This window comes from Erinaceus europaeus, chromosome 10 (genome assembly GCF_950295315.1).
Source record: "Erinaceus europaeus chromosome 10, mEriEur2.1, whole genome shotgun sequence".
NCBI lineage: Eukaryota > Metazoa > Chordata > Mammalia > Eulipotyphla > Erinaceidae > Erinaceus > Erinaceus europaeus.
Window position 1 is genome coordinate 113,457,076 of NC_080171.1, and position 27,998 is coordinate 113,485,073.

At 43.1% G+C, this 27,998-nt stretch overlaps 1 long non-coding RNA gene across 3 annotated transcripts in view; it reads right to left on the reverse strand.

Moving 5' to 3' along the window:
- Positions 1-27,998, reverse strand: part of LOC132540939 (uncharacterized) — a 115,833-nt gene that overhangs the window by 67,212 nt on the left and 20,623 nt on the right. The window contains exon 3 of one of the 3 annotated variants that reach the window (XR_009552144.1): positions 9,996-10,407. The exons of the other annotated variants lie outside the window; for them this stretch is intronic. This is a non-coding gene — a long non-coding RNA (uncharacterized LOC132540939). Of the gene's footprint in view, positions 1-9,995; positions 10,408-27,998 lie in introns of those variants that run through there. 3 annotated transcript variants of the gene reach the window in all.

The following is a 27,998-nucleotide window of genomic DNA, read 5'->3' on the forward strand; positions in this document are numbered from 1 at the left end:
TTCCAGATGCTAGCATGATGCCGACCAGACTACCCTAGACAGTCAACCCCACCAATGTGTCTTGGAGCTCCAATTCCCCAGAACCCCACCCCACTAGGGAAAGAGAGAGACAGGCTGGGAGTATGGATCGACCTGTCAACACCCATGTTCATCGGGGAAGCAATTACAGAAGCCAGACCTTCCACCTTCTGCATCCCACAAGGACTTTGGGTCCATACTCCCAGAGGGTTAAAGAATAGGAAAGCTGGGAGTTGGGCAGTAACGCAGCGGGTTAAGCGCACATGGCACCAAGCTCAAGGATCAGCATAAGGATCTAGGATCGAGCCCCCAGGTCCCCACCTGCAGGGGAGTCACTTCACAAGTGGTGAAGCAGGTCTGCAGGTGTCTATCTTTCTCTCCCCCTCTCTGTCTTCCCCTCCTCTCTCCATCTCTCTCTGGCCTATCCAACAATGATGACATCAACAACAACAACAATAATAATAACTACAACAATAAAACAAGGGCAACAAAAGAGAATAAATAAATATTTTTTAAAAAAAGAATAGGAAAGCTATCAAGGGAGAAGATGGGATACAGAGATCTGGTGGTAATTGTGTGAAGTTGTACTCCTCTTATCCTATGGTTTTGTCAATGTTTCCTTTTTATAAATAAAAAAAAAAAAATCACACCACAGGAATGGAGAGATTGCTTAGCCTGTTAGAGCACAGAATTTACACACCCAGGATCCCAGAGGCACTGGTTCAATCCCAGTACCACCTTATGTCTTAACTAAACAGTGTCTTGGTTTTTCTCCTCTCTCAGTCTCTCATAATTTTTTAAATAATAATATAGGTATACATGGTCCAGGAGGTGGTGCAGTGATAAGGCTTTGGACTCTCAAGCATGAGGTCCCAAGTTCAATCCCCGGCAGCACATGTGCCAGAGTGATGTCTGGTTCTTTCTCTCTCCTATCTTTGTCATTAATAAATAAATAAAATCTTTAAAATAATAATAATATACGTATGTTATTTTTCTTTAAACTATCTCAGAGATACTAGGAATATTCATTTAACTTTCATCAATAAATGGATCAAATCACAAAAGAGGTGAATTTCATAGTAAAATAGCCTCTGTAGTGAAAATAAGGAAAGCTTTTTTTTTTTTCAGGACTTTTTGATAAAGGATCTACCTTCTTTGTCTCACATTATAAATTGAAAGAAATATCTAGGTACTGGTCTCCTTCCTGTTATAGGTTCAGACACACTAGGATTCAGAATGCACTTAAGTAGAGAAGATTCTGACATGAAAGGACAAAGGGGTGTGCAGGAAGAAAAGGAAAGGAGAAAGAAGAAAGAGAAAGAAGAAAGGAAGAAGGGGAAGGTGGAAGGAGACTGCATGGAAGAGAGAAGAAAAAGAAAATCCACAGTTAGGAACAAATCTCAAAACTACAGGCATATGCTTTATCTTATTGCACTTCAAAGACACTACATTTCTACAGTTTAAAGGCTCGTGGAACCTTGTGCCAAGCAAGTCTCTCAGAGCTTCTTCTTCTTTTTTTCTTTTCAGTAACATATGCTCACTTAATGTCTCTAGGTCACTTTAATTAAATGACGTCCCTTACTATTAAAAACATAATGTTATCACATACTTAGTAGACTGCAGTATATTGTAAACCCAACTTCTTTTTTTTTTTAACCACTTAGTCCAGGACTTTTATTTTGGGGGAGATTTTTGATAACTGTTTCAATTTCATTAGCTGTGATGGGCCTGTTCATGTTATCCACTTCCTCTTTACTCAGTTTTGGAAGTTGGTAGGTATCTAGGAAATCGTCCATTTCTTCCAGGTTCCCTAGCTTGGTGGCATATAGTTGTTCATAGAAGCCTCGCATGATATGTTGAATTTCTGCGGTATCTGTTATGATTTCTCCTCTTTCATTTAGTATCCGATTTATTTGGGTCTTCTCCCTTTTTTGTTTTGTGAGTCTGGCTTAAGGTTTGTCAATTTTGTTCACTTTTTCGAAGAACCAACATTTACTTTCGTTGATCTTTTGTATGGTTTTCCTATTCTCAATGTTATTTATTTCTGCCCTAACTTTAGGGATTTCTGTCCTTCTGGTTGCTTTAGGGTTCCTTTGTTCTTCTTCTTCTAGGTCTTTAAGATGTGCAAACAGGCTGTTTATTTGTGCCTTTTCTTGTTTCCTAATGTGTGCTTGTATGGCTATGAACTTCCCTCTCAGTACTGCCTTAGCTGTGTCCCAAATATTTTGATAGCTTGTGTCTTCATTTTCATTGAACTCTCAAAACATTTTGATTTCTTCCTTGATTTCCTCTTTGACCCAGTAGTTGTTAGGAAGTGTACTGTTGAGCTTCCACATTTTGGGACTGTCACTAATCTTTTGTTGATTGTTAAGCGTTAGTTTAATTCCACTGTGGTCTGAGAAGATGCTTGGGATGATTTCAATGCTCTTGAATTGGCTGATGCTGTCTTTGTGGCCTAACATATGGTCTATCCTTGAGAATTACCCATGTGGATTTGAGTAAAATGTGTATTCCAGTTTCTTGGGATGAATCACTCTGAAAATGTCCAATAGTTCTAGTTTATCTATCTCTTCATTTAGCTCCCTTATGTCTTTATTGATTTTCTGCCTGGATGATCTGTCAAGTTGAGAGAGTGGGGTGTTGAAGTCCCCTACTATGATTGTGTTACTGTTAATATATTGCTGTAGCTCTTTCAGTAGAAGTTTGATGTATTTAGACGGCTTCTCATTGGGTGCATAGATGTTAATAATTGTTAAGTCCTCTTGATTGACTGATCCTCTGAGCATTAAGTAGTGTCCATTCCTATCTTTTTTAATCTTATCTATTTTAAAGTCTATTGTGTCAGATATGAGAATAGCTGTTTCTGCCCTTTTTTGTGGACCATTGGCTTGTATGATAGTTTTCCATCCTTTCACTTTAAGTCTGTGTTTGTCTTGTTGAGTTAGGTGAGTTTCCTGTAGACAGCATATTGTTGGGTTGTATTTTCTGATCCATCTTCCTACTCTGTGTCTTTTAATAGGTGAATTCAGGCCATTGACATTTATTATATCAAAGATTGAATTTATTTTAACGCCATTCTTGTAGAGTTTTAGAGTGTTCTGATATATGGCCTATTTATGATGGTCTGACTGTTTATAGAAGACCTTTCATAACTTCTTTCAGGGGAGGCTTGGTGATAGTTGACTCCTTCAACTGCTGCTTGTCTGAGATTTTGATGCCTCCATCTAGTCTGAATGACAGTCTAGCAGGATATAGTATTCTTGGTTGAAAGCCTTTCTCATTGAGCACTTGATAGATATCCTGCCATTCTCTTCTGGCCTGTAGTGTTTGTGTGGAGAAGTCTGCTGCTAATCTTATGGGTTTTCTCTGTAGGTGACTCTGTTTTTCTCTTGCAGCCTTCAGGATCCTTTCTTTATCCTTATTCCTTTCCATTCTAAATATGTGTCTTGGTGTCTTTAAGTCTGGCTTAATTCTGTTTGGGACCCTCTGAGCTTCTTGAATCTTTATGTCTTTGATGTTGTCTAGACTAGAGAAGTTTTCAGCTATTATGTCCTGAAGAATGCTTTCTTCCTCTCCCTCTCTTTCTTCCTCTGGTAAACCAATAATGCGTATATTGTTTCTTTTGAAGTCATCCCATAGGTCTCTGTTGTTGTTTTCAGCATCTCTTAATCTCTTTTTGAGATCTCTTACTTCTTTTTTAGTTGTCTCTAATTCATCCTCAATCTTGCTAATTCTGTCTTCAGCCTCACTGATTCTATTCTCTCTGCCCTCTACTGTTTTCTGAAGTTCATCTATTTTGTTACCCTGTTCTGATACTGTTTTAGCTTGTTCAGCTAGTTGTGTTCTTAGCTCAGCGATTTCAGCTTTCAGCTCTCTAATAACCTTGAAATAGTATTTTCTTCCAGAGTCTCATTTGTTGTTCCTGTATTTCTGATTACAGTTCTTTCAAACTCTTTACTCACTCCTGTGATTATTTCCTTAGCTAATGTTTGGATGTTGAACTTGGTTATTTTGTGTTTCACCCTTTGGGGGGCTTTTAGCTGGACTCTTGTCCTGGTTCATTTCTCCAGTATTTCTTCTTGTTGGTTTACCCATTTTATATATTATGTTATGAGTTCCCTCTCTTAGTACTTTTCAAATTACTGATCACTATTTCCTGGATTGACTTGTGTCTAAGTAAGGTAACTAAAGGGTTCACAGTGGTGGGAGTTAACAGTTGTTTCAATAGTATTTTAATCCCTGAGTTGGAGCTCAATGATTTATAAGATTCTTTTTTTTTTTCTTTTCTTCTCTGTAGGCTATGGGAGCCTGAGGGCTTCTAAACTATAAGTAGGCTTCTTAGCTTAATTACTGACTCCTGACCAAGAGATAAGGCAGGGTGTGGCAGAGATAGTCCAGTGGTTATGCAAAGAGACTTTCACAGCCCCACAGCTATGGCACCGAGGTATAGGTCTTCTCCTGAGTTTCCTGGTTAGATCTCTGTCCCCTGGTGTCCCTCCCTGCTGCTGCTCCAAATTCTGAGGACAGTAGCAATGGAGACTCAGAGTTGCACTTGGTGAGTCTCCGGGGAGTCCTCTCCTCCCTTCAGTTGTCCCCTTGTTGGTGGAACAGACTGGAGGTGGTGTCTCAACTGATAAACCGCCGGACTGTTACCAGCCACTTAGTCTCTCCCTAGCCTCCTCTCTGTCACCAGCCACACGTGTTTGCACTCACCAGTGATTTGGTGGGTTCCTGTAGTCTTTCTAGTCCTGTCTTGTTTCGGTCCCAAGTGGTCTCCTTTGGTATTCCTAGTTCTAAACCCAACTTCTATGTGCACTGGGAAACCAAAAACTTTATGATTTTCTTTATTAAAATAAGAACTTTGTTGCAGAACCTCCCTTTCCATTCACGACTATCCATGTGGACAGATCTGCCTGGAACGCTTCCAATAATGTCTCTGGGGAAAGCCAGCATCCTTTCTTTATTGCTAGTTCTTGCTCATTCTCGTTTCCTTTAAGCTTAGAAGCATTTCCTCTGTCTAAATTCCACCCTGATGAAGTCATGTAGGTTGCTAACTACCTTGAAGGATGAAAATGTTCTCCCTGGATGAGATACTCTGTTCCACTCGCTCTCCCTCATCTTTGGACCCATTACACAGAATAAAATCTAGACATTTTATTTCTGCTGTGTGTAAAGAGCATGAGGGTTTGGGCAATCCGAACTAAATTCTCCCTGTATGGCACTCTGAGCCTGTTCCCCACCATCAGTCTCCACAGTTAGTTCCCTGGATCTGGTACATTTTCTTTTGGTCTTGTACATATTTGCAAAAAGATGTTATGTTTGCTTGGTTTCAATAAAAAGTTTGCTTTGAATTTTGCATAAATGATATCCTGCTGTGTGTCTCATTTTCAAAGTGCATTTTTATCCATTTTATTTGGTTTTTTTTAACTTCTTTATTGGGGGATTAATGGTTTACTGTCAACAGTAAAATATAATAGGTTGTACATGCATAACATTTCCACACAATACAACCCCCACTAGGTCCTCTGCCATCATGTTCCAGGACCTGAACCCTCCCCTCCACTCCCACCCCAGAGTCTTTTACATTGGTGCAATACACCAACTCCAGTCCAAGTTCTGCTTCTAGTTTTCCCTCCTGATTTTGTTTTTCAACTTCTGCCTATCCTCCTATTCCAGAGTCCTTTACTTTGGTGCAATAAACCAAACCCATTCCAAGTTCTGCTTTGTGTTTATTGTTCAACTTTTTTTTTAATTGGATTCATTTCATTGAGAGTGCCTTTAAAATTTAGATGGAAAGGAGTTCTGCCAATATTTTCATCTAAGTGTTTGATAGTTTCTGGTCTAACATCCAAGGGGTGTTGAAATCCCCTAGTATTACTGTGTTGCTCCTAACTTATTGCTACAGATAGCCCTTTCAGTAGATGTTTGATGTATTTAGATCGCCTTTCATTGGGTGCATAGATGTTAATCGTCGTTAAGACCTCTTGATTGACTGATCCTCTGAGCCTTAAGTAATACTCATCCCTATCTTTTTAAATTTTACTTGTTTTAAAGTATATTGTGTCAGATATGAGAATAGTTGTTCCTGCCTTTTTTTAAGGTCCATTGGCTTGTATGATAGTTTTCCATCCTTTCCCCTCTCCATTTCTCTCTGTCCTATTAAATAGAATAAAGAAATTTTAAAAACAAAGATGTGTATACATGGATGAAGTGGATCTCAGTCATTTATCTATAACATGCCATCTCATTAATATCATCGATTTGTCTAGCTCTTGTTGTAGACATTTTTGACCTTTTCAAGGATTCCTTTCTCCATTTTGTGAATAGTATTGTTGCTATGAACAAAGTTTGAATTTTAATGAGTGTTCGCAAAAATGGTTTTCAGTTACCTTCTTGTTCATAAAGAAAAGGACACATCTAACGGTAGGTAATGCCCAACTGCAATTAGGTGGCCCTGTCAATTCATTCTTCCACCAGAAAATTAGAGTTCCTGCTTCTTCAGGACCCTGTCATCGTCTAACATTCTAAATGCTGTTCGCATGATGCTCTGTCAAGTGAGTGCTAAAGCTGGAACAGTCCTACACAAAACCACAGAAGCCCAGAGGTGGGTCATTTCAGCTCTCCTCACTCGTTCTATCACAACTTAACACCATATTGCTCAATACCATACCCACACTGCTACTTATTGTTTCTTTCCCTCTGGGAGTCTTTCACTGTGCTTCACTGTGTCTTAGCCGCTTACACTGTGTGTATCCGTGTCCTACCAACTCCACTATGTTAATTTATGTGTCAACATGTCTGAGTGATGGGGTGCCCAGATGTTGGCTCAAACACTTGTTGGAGTGTTTCTGCTGGGGTATTTTTGGATGAGACTCATTTAAATTATTAAGCTGAGGGAGTTGGGTGGTAGCACAGTGGGTTAAGCACACGTGGCAAAGCGCGAGGACCGGTGTAAGGATCCGGGTTCGAGCCCCCAGCTCCCCACCTGCAGGGGAGTCGCTTCACAGGCAGTGAAGCAGGTCTGCAGATGTCTATCTTTCTCTCCCCTTCTCTGTCTTCCCCTCCTCTCTCTATTTCTCTCTGTCCTATCCAACAATAATGACATCAATAACAACAACAATTACAACAATAAAACAAGGGTAACAAAAGGGAATAAATCAATAAATAAATATTTAAAAAAATTATTAAGCTGATTGCCCTCTCTAATATGAGTGGGCCTTGTGAAGTGAACTGAAGGTCTGAATAAAACAAAGTGACCAGGGATCAGGCAGTAGCACAGCAGGTTAAGCGCACATGGCGCAAAGCACAAGGACCAGGGTAAGGATCCTGGTTTGAGCCCCTGGCTCCCCATCTGTAGTGGGGTTGCTTCATGGGCAGTTAAGCAGATTTGCAGGTGTCTGTCTTTCTCTCCCCCTCTCTGCTCCCCTCCTCTCTCGATTTCTCTCTGTCCTATCCAACAACAACAATATCAGTAACAACAATGATAATAATGACAACCAGGACAACAAAATGGGAAAAGTGGCCTCCAGGAGCAGTGGATTTGTAGTGCAGGCACAGAGCCCCAGCAATACCCTGGAGGCAAAAAAAAGTGACGTAACAGGTGGGAGAAATAGCATAAATGGTTATACAAAAAACTCTCATGACTGAGGCTTCAAAGTCCCTGCACCACAATAAACCAGAGCTGAGCAGTGCTCTGGTAAAATATAAAATAATAATAAATTAAAATATAACAACAACTTCCCAATAGTAAGAGGTGACTGTGCTGCAGGCAGCCTCCAGACTTGGTCTGTGTCACCCCTCACTCACCTGGTCTCCAGGCAGCCATGCCCACAGCACAGCTGGTTTAAGTTCCATAATCACATGAGCCAGTCCCCCGGAATGAGTTTCTTTCTTTGTATATACACATCCAGTTGGCTCATTATCTCTGGAGATTCCTCACACACACACACACACACACACACACACACACACACGAACACACACACTTGATTCTCCAATTGGATAAAACACATAAAATTGTTTTAAAACACTATGAAGCAACACTTTTACAAAATGGGAGAACTTCGTCCCAAACTAGTCCCTCATTTTGTCCCCAAAGAGACCAGCTATAGAAATAAAAACTAGATTGTGACCTAAACACCTCTGTCATTAAGACTCTGTGACATCAGCCTCTCTGTCTCCACCTTCCTGACGGCTTGGGTGGAGTTCCTAGGGTAAGACCTCTCCCAGACAGCCCCCTTCAAAGGTACCAGATCTTTCTTTTCTTTCTTTTTTTTTTTTTTTTGCCTTCAGGGTATTTGCTGAGGCTCGGTGCTGAATCCACTGCTCCTGGAGGCTATTTTTTTTCCCCTTTTGTTGCCCTTGTTGTAGACTTGTTGTAGGTATTATTGTTGTTATTGATGTCGCTGCTGTTGGATAGGACAGAGAGAAATGGAGAGAGGAGGGGAAGACAGAGAGGGGGAGAGAAAGATAGACACCCGCAGACCTGCTTCACCGCCTGTGAAGCGACTCCCCTGCAAGTGGGGAACCTGGGGCTTGAACCGGGATCCTTACACCGGTCCTTGAGCTTTGTGCCACGTGCACTTAACCCGCTGCACTACCGCCTCCTCCCCCACACACCAGATCATTCTTTACAGCACACCCAGGGAGAAGGCTGATGCTATGATCAGCCTAAGTGTGGGAAGTGGGAGAAGTTCTGCTTTCCTGGTCACTGAATGAACTCTTTCATGCTAGGACTTGCAGTGGTTTAGAGGGAAAGACAGATGAGGCAGAGGTAGCAAATCTTAGAGAAAGTGTTACTTTTTCCTACGAAACCAGCAGTCCCCCCCGGCCGCCCCCCCCCCTTTTTTAAAGATTAAGTTATCTTTTAAGAAAATATTTATTTGTTTTATTTTTTTTAAGTATTGGATAGAAACAGAGAGAGCATGAGAGGAAAGAAAGAGAGAGGGAGAGAAAAAGAGAGGCATCTACAGCATGGTTTACAGCTCGTGAAACTCTTCCTTAAACGCACACGGTAACATGTGTGCTTAACCCAGGGCTACACCACCTCGTCCCCAGACCAGCAGTCCTTAAGGCTCTTCCTCAATTTTCCAAGACTTTGTGTTTGACTGAATATATATATAATATCATATTTTATATATAATATATAGTATATTATATATTTTATATATAATTTTTTTTTAATGGAGACACCTAGCACTGAGGCTTTCTTCAGGGCCGAAATACTACCATGAATGTACCAGGGTTCCAACCTGGGTCGCGCACATGGCTAAGCAGGAGCCCTTCCCCCGCCCTTGTAAGCTATCTCAGATCCTCTTATTTAATCAGCTTTTTCCAACTTTAGATTCGCACGCCTGTCCCTCTAGCGCCATCTGCTGCTGTCTCCAATCACTGCAGCGTCTTCCATTTGCTCCGCCCACTGGAAGCAAGGGCAGGGCAAAGCTGCTCGTTCTAGTAAATAGTAAATAGGCACCTACTAAACACCGGGCACTTTAACAGTTCCTGCAGCTGTAGCACCATCAAACAAAAACCTCTTAATTTCCGAGACCCCAGATTCTCACTCAGTGATATATTAAAAAGCTGAGGGAATGAGGCTCGGTGGTGTTGCTCTTCTTACATCAGACTCCGAGGGTTCGGGGGTGGGGGGGTGTCTCTGCATGTTACTTAATTTTTCCCCTCAATTTTTATTTGTGATTAACAGTGGATTACAAGTTCCACGCTGTACCCACCACAGAAGTTGTGTCCCCACCCTCCTATCTCCCAAAGATAACCACCATAGTTCTTACAATCTTAGAAACAGTTTGATGATATGGGATGATCTCACTTACAGACAGAAGCCGAAAAACAAGATCAGAGGGAAAACACTAAGCAGAACTTGGACTGGAGTTGGTGTATTGCACCAAAGTAAAAGCCTCTGGAGAGGGGAGGGTTCAGGTCCTGGAACATGATGGCAGAGGAGGACCTCTGTGGGGGTTGAATTGTTATGTGTAGAACTGGGAAATGTTATATATGTACAAGCTATTGTATTGTATTGTCAACAGTAAACCATTAATCCCACAATAAATTTTTTACAAATGTTTGCTTGTTTTGTTTTTTTTGTAAGTTCATATGTATCAGTTCTCTGGATTCCACATGAGTGAAACCATCCAGTAGTTATCTTTGATCTCTTCATTTCACTCAGCGTAATCACCTCCAGCTCCATCCATTTTTGTCATAAAGGACACAATATTGCTTTTTTTTTTTTGATAGCAGAGTAGTACGGAGTGTGTCTCTCTTAACTTCTTTAGCCAGGTGTTCCTTTATTTCTGAAGGTAGAATACTCAGCAGGCCAGAGAGATGTTAGCAAATGCAGAGATCCTGAGGGAATGGCCACTCAGAACAGCAAAAATCCTCAAGCAGAAGCATAGGAAATCAGTGAATGAGTGAGCCCCTCCCGGCCGCTGCTCTGCCTCTGCTCTACGTACTAGCCCTCTCCTTCGCTTGTTTTAATTTTTCGGTTCTCAAACTGTCCAATTCTATTCAACATACATTTTGCTGTAAACCATCTATGTGTTTTTAGAAGCCTGTGTGGAAAACAGAATGTTGGCTCTTTTTTTTTTTTCAGGAAAAAAATATCCACATAAACTGAATGAATATACTATATATTTGGAGATTCTGCCTTAAGAGTATCTACTCTCAGTGTAAGGTCCGGCGTCAGGGTCCCGGTTCGAGCCCCCAGCTCTCCACCTGCAGGGGAGTCACTTCACAGGCAGTGAAGCAGGTCTGCAGGTGTCTGTCTTTCTCTCCCTCTCTCTGTCTTGCCCTCCTCTCTCCATTTCTGTCCTATCCAACAACAACGACAACAATAATAACTACAACAAGGGCAACAAAAGGGAATAAATAAAAAAAAATCTACTCTCTCGGTTATAAAATCTCTCTCTTGGCCATTGATGGCTACTAAGTGGAGGTTATTATAGTTAAAATATCGATGTTAATGATAGTTTTTGTTGATTTATTTTTGGATAGCGATAGTGAGAAATCAAGAAGAAAGAGAGGTAGAAAAGGGAAGAGAGAGAGAGAGAAACCTGTAGCACTGCTTCACCACTGATGAAGCTTTCTTCCTGCAGGTGGGGACCAGGGGCTTGAACCAGAATCCCTGTGCACTGTGTGCCACCACCTGGCCCCTAATGACAATTTTTAAGTTAATTATAATTAAGAGCAGGGTTTTTGTTTGCTTGTTGGTTTGTTTTGGCTTTTATCTATTAAGACAGAGGCAGGAATATGGATGGGGGTGGACGGGGGGGGGGGGAGACACCATAGCACTGAGGCTTCCTTCAATGAGGTGGAGGCCAGTCTCAAACCCAGGTCACACACGGCAAAGCAGCAAACTACCCAGTGAGTATTCCACCAGCCCGTCACTGTTGTACAGAAAAGAAAGAGACACTGAAAACGAACGCTTTCTGTCTGTTCCCAGTAGGATCCTTGCTAGAAGGGGGCCTGAGTGTATGTGTGTGACTCTACCGTGAACTTCGCATCAGCGTTTTTCCAAATTTGAACTGAAAAGTTCCAGGGTCAAGAAATAACCCAATATCTACCAATAGGAAAACTGATATTCATACCATGAACTCCTCCTCAGCAAGGAAAATGACTCTCCACTGCTGATACAAACAACAGCATGGGTAGGTCTCACAGCCATCAGGAGGCATGTGGTATATGACTCCATTTATAGACAGTTCTAGGACAGGAAGGAACCCCACAGTCAGAGGGATTGTTGTAGACGTGTCCAGCACTGGGGGAGGCTGTGGACGTGAACTGCAGGGACACAGGGATACTGTGGTGGTGGCACTGCTTCCTAGCTTAAGGACAATGGTTTCAAACTATATGCACTTGACAAAATATGTCACATGGTGGTACCTGTTGAGATGAGGAAGGAAATCCTCACCTCCCTGAGGTATTCTTAAACCGGATGGATAAACCCAGTATCACTAGAAAGGTCAGCAAAGGAAGAAAAAAAAAAAAAAACCAAACTACAGTCTCATGCATGGAGGGAGACAGTGAAGTGTATCCGTTTTGCTAGGAAAATGAGAGGTAAAACTCTGTGCTCAGGGTGTGCGGAAGGGGTAAGGAGAAAGCAATTCTCAAAAATGTGCCTTTGAGGGGCAGGGAAGAAAGCATAATGGTTATGCAAAGAGACTGTCATGCCTGAGACTACAAAGTCCCAGGTTCAATCCCCCCACACCACCACAAGCCAGAGCTGAGCAGTGCTCTGGTTAAAAGAAAAAAAGAACCAGAAACAATCAAATACTTAGAGAAAAACATTGGTAAAACACTTTCCCACCTACACCTCAAGGACATCTTTGATGAATCAAACCCAATTGCAAGGAAGACTAAAGCAGAAACAAACCAATGGGACTACATCAAATTGAAAAGCTTCCGCACATCCAAAGAAACTATTAAACAAACAAAGAGACCCCTCACAGAATGGGAGAAGATCTTCACATGCCATACATCAGACAAGAGACTAATCACCAAAATATATGAAGAGCTCAGCAAACTTAGCACCAAAAAAGCAAATGAACCCATCCAAAAATGAGCAGAGGATATGAACAAAACATTCACTACAGAGGAGATCCAAAAGGCTAACAAACATATGAAAAACTGCTCTAGGTCACTGATTGTCAGAGAAATGCAAATTAAGACAACACTAAGATACCACCTCACTCCTGAAAGAATGGCATACATCAAAAAGGACAGCAGCAACAAATGCTGGAGAGGTTGTGGAGACAGAGGAACCCTTTTACATTGCTGGTGGGAATGTAAATTGGTCCAGCCTCTGTGGAGAGCAGTCTGGAAAACTCTCAGAAGGCTAGACATGGACCTTGCATATGATCCAGTAATTCCTCTCCTGGGGTTATACCCCAAGGACTCCATAACACCCAACCAAAAAGAGGTGTGTACTCCTATGTTCATAGCAGCACAATTCATAATAGCTAAAACCTGGAAGCAACCCAGGTGCCCAACAACAGATGAGTGGCTGAGAAAGCTGTGCTATATATACACAATGGAATACTATGCAGCTATCAAGAACAATGAACCCACCTTCTCTGATCCATCTTGGACAGAGCTAGAAGGAATTATGTTAAGTGAGCTAAGTCAGAAAGATAAAGATGAGTATGGGATGATCCCACTCATCAACAGAAGTTGAGGAAGAAGATCTGAAAGGGAAACTAAAAGCAGGACCTGACCAAATTGTAACTAGGGCACCAAAGTAAAAACCCTGTGGTGAGGGGTAGACATGCAACTTCCTGGGCCAGTGGGGGGTGGGAGTGGGTGGGAGGGATGGGTCACAGTCTTTTGGTGGTGGGACTGGTGTTTATGTACACTCCTAGTAAAATGTAGTCATATAAATCACTAGTTAATTAATATGAGAGGGGGAAAATTAATTGTATGTCTCAAAGTTTTTCAAAACACAAACTGAATCTTTTTAATATATAGGCTGTGTAATTGATATGCAGACTCTCTCAAAAGCCTAGACCAAGTAGATCAGAAGCAACCAATAGCACAGCTACATACAAGATATTGGGTACTGTACTGCAAACCCTAACAAAAGGACTTTTCAAAGTTAACCCAATTACCAATTAATGTGATGATAACATTAACTATCGATTGTCTTTTTGAACCCTAAGACAGCAGGAACCTCACATCTCCACTATAGAGTCTCTACTTCCCTCAGTCCTGGAACCCTTGGATAGGGCCCACTTTCCCATATGCCTCTCCCAATCCATATCAAATAATATTGCATCTGCCGATCACAACCTAACCAACGCAACGATTGCCACCTCAGCATGCTTCACTTCAGACTGTGTCCAGAGTCTTCACGTGTAGAATGACAACCCTTCAGCTTCATTACTCAGGTGAGACCTTTCCTTTCATAGTATACTCTAATTCCATCTCAGGAGGTTCACTTTCTAACAAAGTCCCAAAACCTAGATATACACCAGTTTCTGTGAGAGAGAGCCTATGTTCACACGTATCCGTAAACTACTGCAAAATATATACCTGAAAGCAGAAGTACACTAGAGTTTGCAGTGAGTACCCCCCTAACACTTCCTCTCCACTATTCCAAGCTTTGGGTCCATGATTGCTCAACAATTTGATTGGCTTCGTATGTTAACTCTCTTTTCAGTCACCAGGTTCCAGATGTCATCAGGATGCCGGCCAGGCTTCCCTGGACTGAAGACCCCACCAATGTGTCCTGGAGCTCAGCTTCCCCAGAGACCCACCCTACTAGGGAAAGAGAGAGGCAGACTGGGAGTATGGACCGACCAGTCAACGCCCATGTTCAGCGGGGAAGCAATTACAGAAGCCAGACCTTCCACCTTCTGCAACCCTCAATGACCCTGGGTCCATGCTCCCAGAGGGATAGAGAATGGGAAAGCGATCAGGGGAGGGGGTGGGATATGGAGATTGGGTGGTGGGAATTGTGTGGAGTTGTACCCCTCCTACCTTATGGTTTTGTTAATTAATCCTTTCTTAAACAAAAAACAAAAAAAAAAAGAAAGAAAGAAAGAAAGAAAGAAAGAAAGAAAGAAAGAAAGAAAGAACGGAAGGAAGAGAAATTCACAATAGTTTCCTTCTCAAGGGTAAGGACTGACTTGAAGTGTGGGAGAGAGTGGATGATTCAAGGCCTGCTGAGGGCCTGAATTTTTACTTTAATATAAGCTGCACACCAAAAGGTGCTTCTTAAAAATATCAGCTTTGAGGGGGTCAGGCGGTAGCGCAGCGGGTTAAGTGCACGTGGTGCAAAGTGCAAGGACTGGCGCAAGGGCCGGTGTAAGGATCCAGGTTCGAGCCCCCAGCCCCCCACCTGCAGGGGAGTTGCTTCACAAGTGGTGAAGCAGGCCTGCAGGTGTCTTGTCTTTCTCTCTCCCTCTCTGTCTTCCCCTCCTCTCTCCACTTCTCTCTGTCCTATCCAACAACAACGACATCAGCAACAACAACAATAATAACTACAACAATAAAACAAGGGCAACAAAAGGAAATAAGTAAAAAAATATATATGTATCAGCTTTGTAAGGACTTTCTGAGGTCTGTTTACAGCACCTTCAGTACTTTACAGAGAATGCACCTTATTTATGTAAATTACAATATTTCTTTCTTTTTAATGAGTGTATTGTGAGATGTTCATAATGTGTTCCGTAAAAAATTGTTTTAGATCATGCAAGACTATTATGGACATCTATATGGAAATAAATCTGGCAACCTAGAAGAAATGGACACATTCTTAGAGGCATACCAACTGCCAACCTTGACACACGAAGTAAATAAATTAAGCAGGCCGATCACTGGTGCAGACTGCCCTCCCCCAGGTGAACCATCCTCTGGCCCCTAAAGAGATTTCTAAATATATTTTATTTTATTTTGGTGAAAGAGAAAGATACACAGAGGGAGAGAGACTAGAGCAATGCTCAGCTCTGGCTTATGGGGTGTCAAGGATTGAACCTAGGACCTCAGTGCCTCAGGCATGAAAGTCTTTTGCATAACCATTACACTATCTCCCCAGCCCTCTAGACAGATTTGCTTAGCTTTTTTAACTCTAGATTCTAGATAGTTTTTTCTTGAATACTGAATCTTAACAGCATGTAATTTTCAAACACACATCACTGCAAGTCAAGGTCTATACATACTACACTAAATTCATCACTAAAAGTCCAAATCTATCCTTTGCAATTTACCCCTTTCATCACAAATACCCACCTCCCTGCTTTCTGGGATTCACTAATTTGATCTTAGAGTTCAAAAGTTTATTTATATTTGAGCTCACTGAGGGAGGGATTAATTTGTTTCTGTACTGTAGTAAGTGAAATCATGTATGTTTTTCTCCACCTGACTTATTTCATTAAGCATCATACCCTCCAAGGCCCTCCATTTTTAAACAAACTTTCTAATTTTTCCCCCATTTATCTAGCTTTGTGGAGGAGAAATTTTCTAAGAATTGTGATCCTTTTCCTAAAACATTTAGCCATTGTAGTCACTGGGGGGAATGTTAATAACTGTACCAAAGTTATTTGTGGTCATTACTGGTGCTGACCACAGCCAATTTAGAGCAGGAAGCAAGGAGTTACAACCCACCATATGAACTCACTCTTCATATGGCCTGTCAGTTAAGAACAGTCTTCACACTTTTAAGTGGCTGGGTAGAAAAAGAAAAACAATATCTAGTGACACATAAAAATCATTAGAAATTCAAACTTCAGTGTCTCTAGTAAATGCACAAAAACAAAGTTTTATTGGCACACGGACATCCTCACCCACTTATAAATGGCCCCTAATTCTGCTCCTACTCCAGTGGTAGAACCAAGTAGTTACAACAGAAGTTTATAAAACCTGGAATATTTACCATCTAGCTCTTTGCAGAAAAATCTTGCTGATGGTAACTGAGAGAATGAAGTGTGTCTCTTTTGAAAGTCATCCTTGCCTGTGATCATAATATTTGACTTGCTGACTACAAAAACATAATCAAGTATATTAAAACCATTTGAGAAATCAAGTGGGAGGCGTGGAGGTGGCAAATGGGGTTAAGCATGCATAGTAAGAAGCACAAGGATCCTGGTTCCAGCCCCCGGCTCCCCACCCGCAGGGGGACTGCTTCACAAGCAGTGAAGCAGGTCTGCAGGTGTCTATCTTTCTCTTCCCCTCCTCCCTCAATTTCTATCTGTCCTATCCTATAAAATGGGAAAAAATGGCCATCAGAAGCAGTGGATTCATGGTGCTGACACTGAGCCCAGCAATAACCCTGGAGGCAAAAGAAAAGAAACGGAGTGAAGTCAGACCCACGTGAAGTAGGTATCTGTCAAGCATGCCAACATGAGCAAGCCCCCAGAGCTGACTAAAATTCCTCACTCTTCAGATTTAGTAAATGGCCATAGCTACAGGTACTTAAAATAGAAAAAGTGGGGAGGAGAGTCAAAGAGCAAATAAAATGTAGCGTATCCTTATCAGTGCTGGAGTGACTAGTCCCTGGCTGGCAACTAAGCTGTGATTTCACAGAAGCAGGGACAAGGGTCAGTGATAACAGCTAGAGGCGAATGTGGGACATGACAACATCCTCGCGCACGCGAAAGCTTACGGTCACAGTGGACGTTTTCATGTCTGGAGCAGCCCAGGCCCTTTCAAGCACCAGAAGGACTGAGTTTTGAGTTACAGATTCATCTTTGCATCATTTCATTTTTTTAAAGGGGTGTATGTGTGTGTGTGTGTGTGTTATGTTTGATTACACTGATAACCAGAAGAATCCATGTTAGCTATAGTAGAAATCAAAAGAGAGGGCAGGGGTAGATAGCATAATGGTTATGCAAAGAGACTCTCTCTCATGCCTGAGACCTCAAAGTCCCAGGTTTAATCCCCTGCAACACCATAAGCCAGAGCTGAACAATGCTCAAAAATTTTTAAAAAGAAGGGAGTTGGGCAGTAGCGCAGTGGGTGAAGCGCACGAGGCACAAAGAACAAGGACCAGTGGAAGGATCCAGGTTCGAGCCCCTGGCCCCCCACCTGCAGGGGAGTCGCTTCACAGGCGGTGAAGCAGGTCTGCAGGTGTCTGTCTTTTTCTCCCCTTCTCTATCTTCCCCTCCTCTCTCCATTTCTCTCTGTCCTATCCAGCAACAATGACATCAATAATAACTACAGCAATAAAACAAGGGCAACAAAAGGAAATAAATAAATATTTTTTAAAAATTAAAAAAGAGGGAGTCGGGCGGTAGTGCAGTGGGTTAAGCGCAGGTGGCGCAATTGCAAGGACCTGCAAAAGGATCCCGGTTCGAGCCCCCAGCTCCCCACCTGCAGGGGTATCACTTCACAGGCAGTGAAGCAGGTGTGCAGGTGCCTATCTTTCTCTCCCCTTCTCTGTCTTCCCCTCCTCTCTCCATTTCTCTCTGTCCTATCCAACAACAATAAAAAAAAATTAAAAAAGAAAGAAAAGAAAAAGAAATCAAAAATCAAAATAGAGTTTAGGAGAGAGTGCAGGAGACAGCATAACGATTATGCAAAAGAGTTTCATGCCTGAGGCTCCGAAGCCCGCGATCCCATCCCCTACACCACCACAAGTCAGAGCTGCACAATAATCTGAAAATAAAACCTTGGCTCCCAACAAGTTAGAGTGTAGGCAGAGAACTGGAGAAGGGAACTTACAGCAGCATGTCCAAAGGAAGCCAGCACAAGACACCTCTGATTTTACATGTTCACTCACTGTCTCTCCATATCACAACACTCATTTAATTTAAAATTTGATCTACTCCATTATACCCAAGATATTCTTTTGACAATGTCATGAACACAAAGAACTTTAATGAGAGTTATTTTTTTGTTGTTGTTAGAAGCCTTCAGACTTGGGTATGTATTTCATGCCTACAGCTCATCCTAAAGTTAGTCAAGTCACATGGCAGAGCTCAGTCGCTAAATAATCAGAAGCTGCTCTGTGAAACAGCTCAGGCTAAGGGTCGCCATCTGTGATGATGTGAGCTCCAATCTGGTCCCCGGCCACGTTCGTCTTATGTAAAGCCAAGCCAAATGTGAGTTCTAACAACGCTGGAGTGCCTGTGTACACGCCTTTGTTGTGGAACTGCGACAGAAGCACTCACACGGTGTATAATCTGAATGATAGGGGACTGCGCTGGGGAGATGCAGCCTTATCACTCAGACACAAACGTGTTGAACTCTTCTTTCCTTCACCTTGAACCAGGGGAGGTTCCTGCATGGGGGGCGGGGGGGACTTCATTCCCAGGGCTAAGGAGTGTCTGGAGAGGGCCCTGCCTCCACGTGGCCTGAGACATTCACACAGATCTTTGGTCACCTCCTCCTTGAACCTGTTTGCGTTCTATACGACAAAGTCTTGAGAGACCAGCTGAGAGAGGGAGAGAGCACGTCAAGACCTCTCAAGGCTGGTCATGAGCAGATGAGGGGATTCATCTTTAACCCGCCACCATTCACAGCTGAGGCTGATTAATGTTGCTTCTCCCATCCCGGCTCTGGGAGTGAAAATACCAGATGGGGGCAGGACAGGTCAAGTTTCAAGGACCCCGTCTAGAGTAGACATGATTAACAGTCTATGATTAAAACTGACCACACTACAGATTAATCTGGAGTAAGGAGCAGTCTTTCTGATTTGGATTGATTATGGTGTAAGAGTATCTTTGTTTTTCTGGGGCAGGATTCCTGATTGTCATCTCACATGAATTATTTTATAAATGCTTTTCTAAAAAGCCTGTACATTTTCCGGTATTAGCAAAGCCAAGGTGTCCCTCTCCCAGTGAATTCACGTTTATGACCTTTATTCATTTATTGGATAGAAACAACCAGAAATCAAGGGGGAAAGAGGGAGAGAGACAGAGAGCCGCCTGCAGACCAGCTTCACCACTCACAGGCTTTCCCCCCTGCAGGTGGGGACCGGGACTTGAACCTGGGTCTTTGCGCACTGTAGCATATGCGGTCAACCAGGTGTGCCACCACTGGGGCCCACAAATTTATGTTTATAAAGTGAGTGTAATGCAATACGGAAGAATGAAGCAAAAAGTTCAATTCTGTGAGACAAGCAGGACATGGGTCATTTAAGAAAAAAACGCATGAGGGTGCTGGGCGGTAACACACCTGGGTAAGCACACATAGCACTAAGTGCAAGGATCCCAGTTCCAGCCCCCAGTTCCAACCCCTGGCTCCCCACCTGCAGAGGGGTTGCTTCACAAGCATCTGCAGGTGTGTCTGTCTTTCTCCCTCTCTGTCTTCCCCTCCTCACTCAATTTCTCTCTGTCCTATCCAACAGCAACAACAAAAATGGCCACAGGAGCAGTGGATTCGTAGTGCAGACACTGAGCCCCAGCAATAACCCTGGAGGCAAAAGAAAGAAAGAAAGAGAGAGAGAGAGAAAGAAAGAATGAAAGAAAGAAAGAAAGAAAGAAAGAAAGAAAGAAAGAAAGAAAGAAAGAGAGGGAAAGGGTGCATGAGCACCTCATGCAGATGTCCATGAATATTCCAACAAAACATTTTGAAGCGGGGGGTGCTGATGGATGCATTAGTGACACAGAGCTCAATGTCACTAGGTGAAATTTTGTTTCAGAGGAGTAACCAATTGCATGGGGAGTAAGAAAAGACCTTGTTTTCCTAACAGGAGAAGATAAGCATGACCTAGAGGCTTCCTGAAAACACAGATTCCCCAGGGCATTTCACTTGAGCAACAATTCTGGATAAAAGGGAAATTTTTTCAGTAGTAGGAGGGCAAGAAGGAATTGGAGGTTCTATGTGCTTTCCCCTGTCTCCCAGACCTTCACAGCAGGGACAGGAAGATCTGAACAGAAGGAAACATCTACTCTTCTCGGCCATGTGAAACACCAGCCCTAGATTTAAGGGTCCATTTGCTAAGGGCAAACAAGTTTTAATTTCTTTACTGGGAGATTAGTGGTTTACAGTCAACAGTGCAGCCCAGTAGTTTGTACATGCGTGACATTTCTCAGTTCTCCACATTCCCATTCAACTCCTACTAGGTCCTCCTCTGCCATCATGTTTCAGGACCTGAACCCTCACCCCTCAGCCCCCCAGAGACTTTGACTTTGGTGCAATACACCAACTCCAGTCCAAGTTCTGCTTGTGTTTTCTCTTCTGTTCTTATTTTTCAACTTCTGTCTATGAGTGAGATCATCCCATAGAAGAATGACGTTTTCCCCCCTCTGGGTATAGTCAATGATTATTAAATCAAGCACATTGCAAACTCATCAGCACATCATAAATTTTTTTTTAATTTTTTTTAATATTTATCTTATTTATTTTTTCCCTTTTGTTGCCCTTGTTTTTTTACTGTTGTAGTTATTGTTGTTGTTGTTGTTGGATAGGACAGAGAGAAATGGAGAGAGGGAGGGGAAGACAGAGAGGAGGAGAGAAAGACAGACACCTGCAGACCTGCTTCACTGCCTGTGAAGCGACTCCCCTACAGGTGGGGAGCCGGGGTTCAAACCGGGATCCTTATGCCGGTCTTTGTGCTTTGCGCCACCTGCGTTTAGCCCGCTGTACTACAGCCCGACTTCCATCATAAATTTCTTAAGAGAAAAAGGTTCAAATGCCTTTTTAAGGGAGTCAGGCGGTACAGCAGACTAAGCACACGTGGCGCGAAGCATTAGGACCGGCATAAGGATCCTGGTTCAAGCCCCGGCTCCCCACCTGTAGGGGAATTGCTTCATAGGTGGTGAAGGAGTTCTGCAGGTGTCTTATCTTTCTCTCCCCCCTCTCTGTCTTCCCCTTCTCTCTCCATTTCTCTCTGTCCTGTCTAATAACAATGACATCAATAACAAGAATAACTATAACAATAAAAATTAAAAAACAAGGCAACAAAAGGGAAACTAAATAAAAAAATTTAAAAAAACAAATTTTTTTTAAAAAACCTATTACATCTTATTAGCGAGTTAATATGGTTTATAAGGTTACAGGAGTGTAGTTTACTCCCGACACACCCATCACCAAAGTGCTCCCCACCCCAACCACAACCACCATAGTTTTCAGAAAGTTTTAGACACAGCTTGCCAACTTTTTTTTTTTGCAATTTCATGTGTTTGAATTCTCCATATTTCACATATGAGAAAAAAAAACATCAACTAGTTGTCTTTTACCTCCTTACTAAGCATAATCACCTTCAGTCCCATCCATTTTGTCCCAGAGGATACAACATCATCTTTTTTAATTGCAAAGTAGTATTCCATGGAGCATATTTCCCATCACCTCTTGATCCAGTCGTTAGAGTCTTTTAGTCTCTGAGATGTTCTAAGCAGGTCATGCATGAATCAGGACATGCTCCCTCCTCAGTTCTATGTGCATTCTGGGTAAGCACACATGCAGAGCACTATTGATTATATAAGCCCCAACCAATCAATGATGTCATCTCAAACTCCTCTCAAACTTTTTCTTTAGTGACACTCAGTCCTGTATCTCGGAGTCCCTCTCCTGACTACTCTCATTCTGTGAGAATAATATTGTCTACTCCACTGCAATAAAAATCTTTGCTTCTGTGTGTGAACAGGGGTAGACAGCAGAACGGTTAGGCAAGGGGACTCTCGTGCCTGAGGCTGCAACGTCCCAGGTTCAGTCTCCCACACTGCCAAAAGCCAGAGCTAAGTAGTATGGTGAAAAGGAAGAAAAAGAAAGGAAAGGTAAGAAAGAAGAAGAAAGGACAAACTTCCATGTGTTAATATTCAATTTTTTGCTGATTGTCACAAGGATTGGAGTAGCTGTAGCTTCTAAGCCATTTTACCTGGTAAACAGTACAACAAGGGAAATGAGGACACTTGTTCCTCAAATCACCACCCCGCAAACCAACACACACACACATACACACACTTGCTTCATGGCTGGTTTTAGACGTTCCAGGCTCGGAGGCAGGACTGCACATCAGATGCTTAGTGTCAGGTGACTTAGTTCATGAGTCTGTTCTCTTTCCCCAAAGAGAAGCAAGCAGTCCCAAGTGATACACGAGTATTTCCAATTTATCCCAAAGACTTTTTTTTTTAACCCCTTCATGCTCTGTTATAAAACAACAACAACAAAACTGGGAAAGACACAAGCAGATAATCCCTAGAGGTTATATGCAGAAGGCAAGTGAGCACATGAAAAGCTCCCTTCAATACCCATGAGGGAAATGCACACACAAGCCACAAAGGGATATCACTACAGAACTCACAGAATGACTGATGGGGGAAAGGCTGACAACACAAATGCTAGTGAAGAGTCAGAGGAAGTGGACCAACCACACATGCTGACGGGAATGTGAATTGGTATGACCACTCTGGAAAACAGTGTAGCTGTTTTTACGAAACTAAACATCAACTTCAAATAAACGCTTGGATATATATTCCAGAGAAATGGACATATGTCCACACAAAAATCTATATTCAATAGGAATTATCAGTTTTGCAACAAAGTACAAGAAAATTCTACTGGATGAAAAACTAGTCAGTCTCTAAAGGTGACCCGCCTTTAAGTCTGATACAACTATAGCTTGTGCTTCCTTCTATTCTCCTACACACCCCAGCTTCACCCCCTTCCCGACTGCCTCAGATCTGCTCACCTCCATAGGCATCTGAATTTCTGAGCACTTCTAAGTGATCATTGCATGGCTTGGTGGTTAATCCTGTTAAACTATTACTAGTTGTTGTTTGTCAAATGAGTTTATCGTTTTTATCCACTCAACATCACTGATTTATCCTCCCTTAAGCGCACAACTAAATAGTGCTTGGGAAGTTTTGTATAACTTTTTCAAAAGTTATACATGAGCAACTTTCATAATTGGAAATTAGGATTCAGAAATGGGTTTTACTAAATCTTTCCTTACAGAATGACTACACAGAAGCAGATGGAATGCATAGGCAATGAGACCCAGAGGATGGGAGAGAGACGGAGACAGTTCTTAAATGAAGCAATGATGATAAGTACAATATTTCAGGCAGGCAAAACTGCTTATGACGATGCTACAAGCCAAGTGCAACTAAGAATCAAGGATCGTACAGGAGAGACTCACACATACAGATGATAAAGAATAAGAGCTGGGTCTGCCAGCATGGAAACTCGCGACACAAAATGCTGTCTTTCATCTTCCCTAGTGAACATGAAAGACCCAAGTCAAAAAATTAAACTCACAATCAGTGCATTGAGCCATCTCTGCAGCTGGACAGGCTTAGGTGAGTAACAAAGGCATATGAAACACTTGAAAGACTAAGACATTTGTATAATTATGGAACCTGCTGAGGAAGAAACAGCTGTAATGAGAGCTAAGGGGGAGATGCAGAGCAGAGCATTGTGGGTAATCCACTAATCACACATTTTTAACAGGAGCAAAGCCCTTTCAGGCATGTACCTTTCTTCCCCCTAGAAACTCAGCCATGAATTTCCAAAGAGCAACATTATTAAAATGATGAATTCTTAAAAAGGAAATGAAATGGTCATTACTAATTTGGAAAGACAAATGAAGGATAAATATCCACTCCCCTCAAAAAGAAAAGAAAAAACAAGTTAGTGGGCTATATTGTTCTTCCTAAAGGAACCTGTTTGTTGTCTGGAGCTCAGAGCACCTTCTCATGTCGAAGCTGATACTGCTGCACTCTGCAGGACAGATTTGACTCCTGCCACACTGCGTCAAGGACAGCTGGCAATGGCCTCAGTCTTCTCCCACAGCTCTGGGCTGCCTCCGCCCACTGCTCTAGGCAGTGGTCCGCTGAGTTACTTCACTCACTGCTTTCAGTGAATGTTCAAGGTGTCTGCCATTTCTTAAAATATTTTTATTTTATTATTGGATAGAGACAGAGAGAAATTGGGAGAGGAGAGGGAGATAGGGAGAGAGACAGAGAGACACTTGCAGCCCTGCTCATGAACCTTTCCCCTGCAGGTGGGGACCAGGGGCTTGAACCTGGGTCCTTGTGCACTGTAATGTGTGCGCTTAACCAGGTGAGCCACTTCCAGACTCCCAAGCTGTCTGCCATTTAATGCAATACTGGAATGAACTCCTGGTTTCTCACATCTTTTATTTGATTTTATTTTTATGATGGAGACAGAGAGAAATGGTGTGGGGGAGAGACAGAGAGACACCTGCAGCACCATTCCATGACTCATGAACTTTTCTCCCCACAAGTGAAGAACAAAGGATGGAGCCAGGGTCCTCAGGCATGGTAATGTGTGCACTCTACCTGGTGTGCCACTGCCTGCCCCCTCACATCATTCTTGACATCCCGCATGCTCCACAGAAGCCAGGCCGGCTGGTGGCACAACCTGATTAAGCACACATACTACCATGTGCAAGGACCCGGGTTTGAATCCTCACTCCTCACCTGCAGTGGAGACAGATCATGAGCAGTGAAGCAGGGCTGCAAGTGTCTCTCTTTCTCTCTCCCTCTCACCCCTTCCCTCTCAATTCCTCTCTGTCTTGTCGAATAAAATAGGGGGAAAAAAGAAAAGGAAGGAAGGAAGGAAGGAAGGAAGGAAGGAAGGAAGGAAGGAAAGAAGGAAGGGGAAGGGAGGAAGGAAGGGGAAATGAGGAAGGAAAGAAGGGGAGAAAGGAAGGTAGAGAGGAAGGAAGGAAGGAAGGAAGGAAGGAAGGGGAGAAAGGATGGGAGGAAGGGAAGAAGGGAGGGAGGGAGGAAAGAGGAAGGTAGGAAGGAAGGAGGGAAAGAAGGAAGGAGAGAAGGCAGGCAGGAAGGAAGGAAGGGAGAGAGGGAGGGAGGGGAGAAAGGGAGGAAGGGAGAAAGGGAGGGAAGGAGGAAGAAAGCCACGTTACATGGTTAGAATGGAGGGAGTAACTGTGCACTCCTGTGACCTTGCTCGCCCTAACGCCATGGCCAGCCATCGCCCATCTCCTCTGTGGATACCCCCAACATCACCCCCCTCTCTCTCCTTGTTGCAGGTGGAAAATGCTACACCCCCCACCCCCACTGGTGGTAAAACAAACAGCGCCTACTTTATGGCGGCCTTTGGATCTTGCAGCCTTGTCTCCTCATGAAGTCTGACACCCTCCTAGGACTCAAATGTCAGGACTGACATCTGCTGGTTCACGTCCCCACGTGACCCTAGGACTGGGTTTGCCAGTTCTGGGACTCAAACACACAGCTTCCCTATGAAACCCGGGCCTCCTTCCAACACGGCCACCTCAGGTGCGATCGCTTTGTACTCATTTTCTCCCTTCCAGCCCCAGGCATTGCAGATGAATATCGAGTAACAAAGGCAGGAACCTCAGGACCCTTTATATCTAATAGCAGAAGGCACACAGGGTCCCACAACCTTTTGCTACCAGCCCAAGTACAGTGAGTGAGCACTGACCCCCACACACTCCGTGAGAGCAGTTGCAGTGAAACTGCAGCCATTTTTAAAGCTGTCATGGCCACCAGGTTCCAGATGCTACCATGATGCCAAGCGGACTTCTCTGGGCAGGCACCCCACCACTGTGTCCTGGAGCTCCGTTTCCCCAGAGCCCTTCCCCACTGGGGAAAGACAGAGGCAGGCTGGGAGTATGGATCGACCTGTCAACACCCATGTTCAGTAGGGAAGCAATTACAGAAGCCAGGCCTCCCACCTTCTGCACCCCACAATGACCTTGAGTCCATACTTCCAGAGGGGAGGGGATGGGATATAGAGATCTGGTGGTGGGAATTGTGTGGAGTTGTACCCCTCTTATCCTATGGTTTTTGTCTGTGTTTCCTTTTTTTTTTAAATTTATTTATTTATTGGGGAATTAATGTTTTACATTCAACAGTAAATACAATAGTTTGTACATGCATAACATTCCCCAGTTTCCCATTTAACAATACAACCCCCACTATGTCATTTATCATCCTTCATGGACCTGTATTCTCTGCACCCACCCACCCCAGAGTCTTTTACTTGGGTGCAATATGCCAATTCCATTTCAGGTTCTACTTGTGTTTTCTTTTCTGATCTTGTTTTTCAACTTCTGCCTGAGATTGAGATCATCCCATATTCATCTTTCTGTTTCTGACTTATTTCACTCAACATGATTTTTTCAAGGCTGTGTTTCTTTTTATAAATAATTTTTTTAAAAAAACTGTCATGAATCTCACACAGGCTCTGGATTTGACCTCCTAGATGCCCTTGAACGCATTTCTCTGCCTTTCATCACACACCTGGACATGCTTCTCACTGTGTGCATGTCAGGTGTGATCTTTTCCTCACTCTGAAGCCAGGCAGGGCTCAAACCTCATTGGTTTCTCATCAGCCTTCAATTCCTCAGATCCAGAAATACAGATACTCAGCTTGGCCCCGGGGATCCCGTGTGCTTAGGTCTTTCTTGCTGCCCCACTCGGGACCTTCCTGAATTTTCCCATATGCCTTTTCCTCTGCTCTGAATGTCTTTCAAGGAGTAGCTCATAATTCAACTCTCAGTCTAAAGCCACTGTCACGCAAGGACCCCTGCCCTGGCATGATTCCACGACACCTGTGATATGTGCTCTTACTAGCCCTAGAATTTCCTTCCTTCTTTATTTATGTTACCAGAGATTTTTTTACTGAGGTTTTGTGCCTAGACAATTTCTCTGCTCCCCATGTATTCATTTTTTCCTTTTTTTTTTTTACAGTGACAAACACACTAATAGGCACCACAGCACTACTCCACTGTTTCTGAAGCTTCCCCTTTTCAAAGTGCTCCTATGTGGTAGCCAGGGGCTTGAACCCCGTTCCTCAAGCACAGTAAAGTGCACAGTTTACTGAGTGAGCCATCTCCAACACAATCCAAGTGGAAGTCTATAGGGAAAGACTCCACAGAGGAATTCTGAAAGCAGCCCGTGGCCTGATCTCGGGGGTGGCGTCAGTCTCTCTGGTATCTGGGCAGAGAGACTCCAGATGTCGAGGCCCTCACCTCTGCTGTGACTGCATCTGGAGATGAACCTTAGGGAGGTGAGTTAAGGCTGAGTGAGAGGATAAAGATCGGCCCTAGAGAAGTTGAAAAACAAGGGGAAAAGGGAAAAGCACTAAGGGAAAAGCACTAAGGGAAAGCACTAAGCAGAACTTGAACTGGAGTTGGTGTGTTGCACCAAAGTAAATGACTCTGGGGTGGGGGTGGGGAGGCTCAGGTCCTGGAACAGGATGGCAGAGGATCTAGTGGGTGTTTTTTTTTAATATTTATTTATTTATTCCCTTTTGTTGCCCTTGTTGTCTTATTGTTGTAGTTATTGTTGTTGTTGTTGTTGTTGTTGGATAGGACAGAGAGAAATGGAGAGAGGAGGGGAAGACAGAGAGGGGGAGAGAAAGATAGACACCTGCAGACCTGCTTCACCGCCTGTGAAGCAACTCCCCTGCAGGTGGGGAGCCGGGGTTCGAACCGGGATCCTTATGCCGGTCCTTGTGCTTTGCGCCACCTGCGTTTAGCCCGCTGCACTACAGCCCGACTCCCCTTTTTATTTCTTTATTGGGGAATTAATGTTTTACATTCAGCAGTAAATACAATAGTTTGTACATGCATAACATTTCCC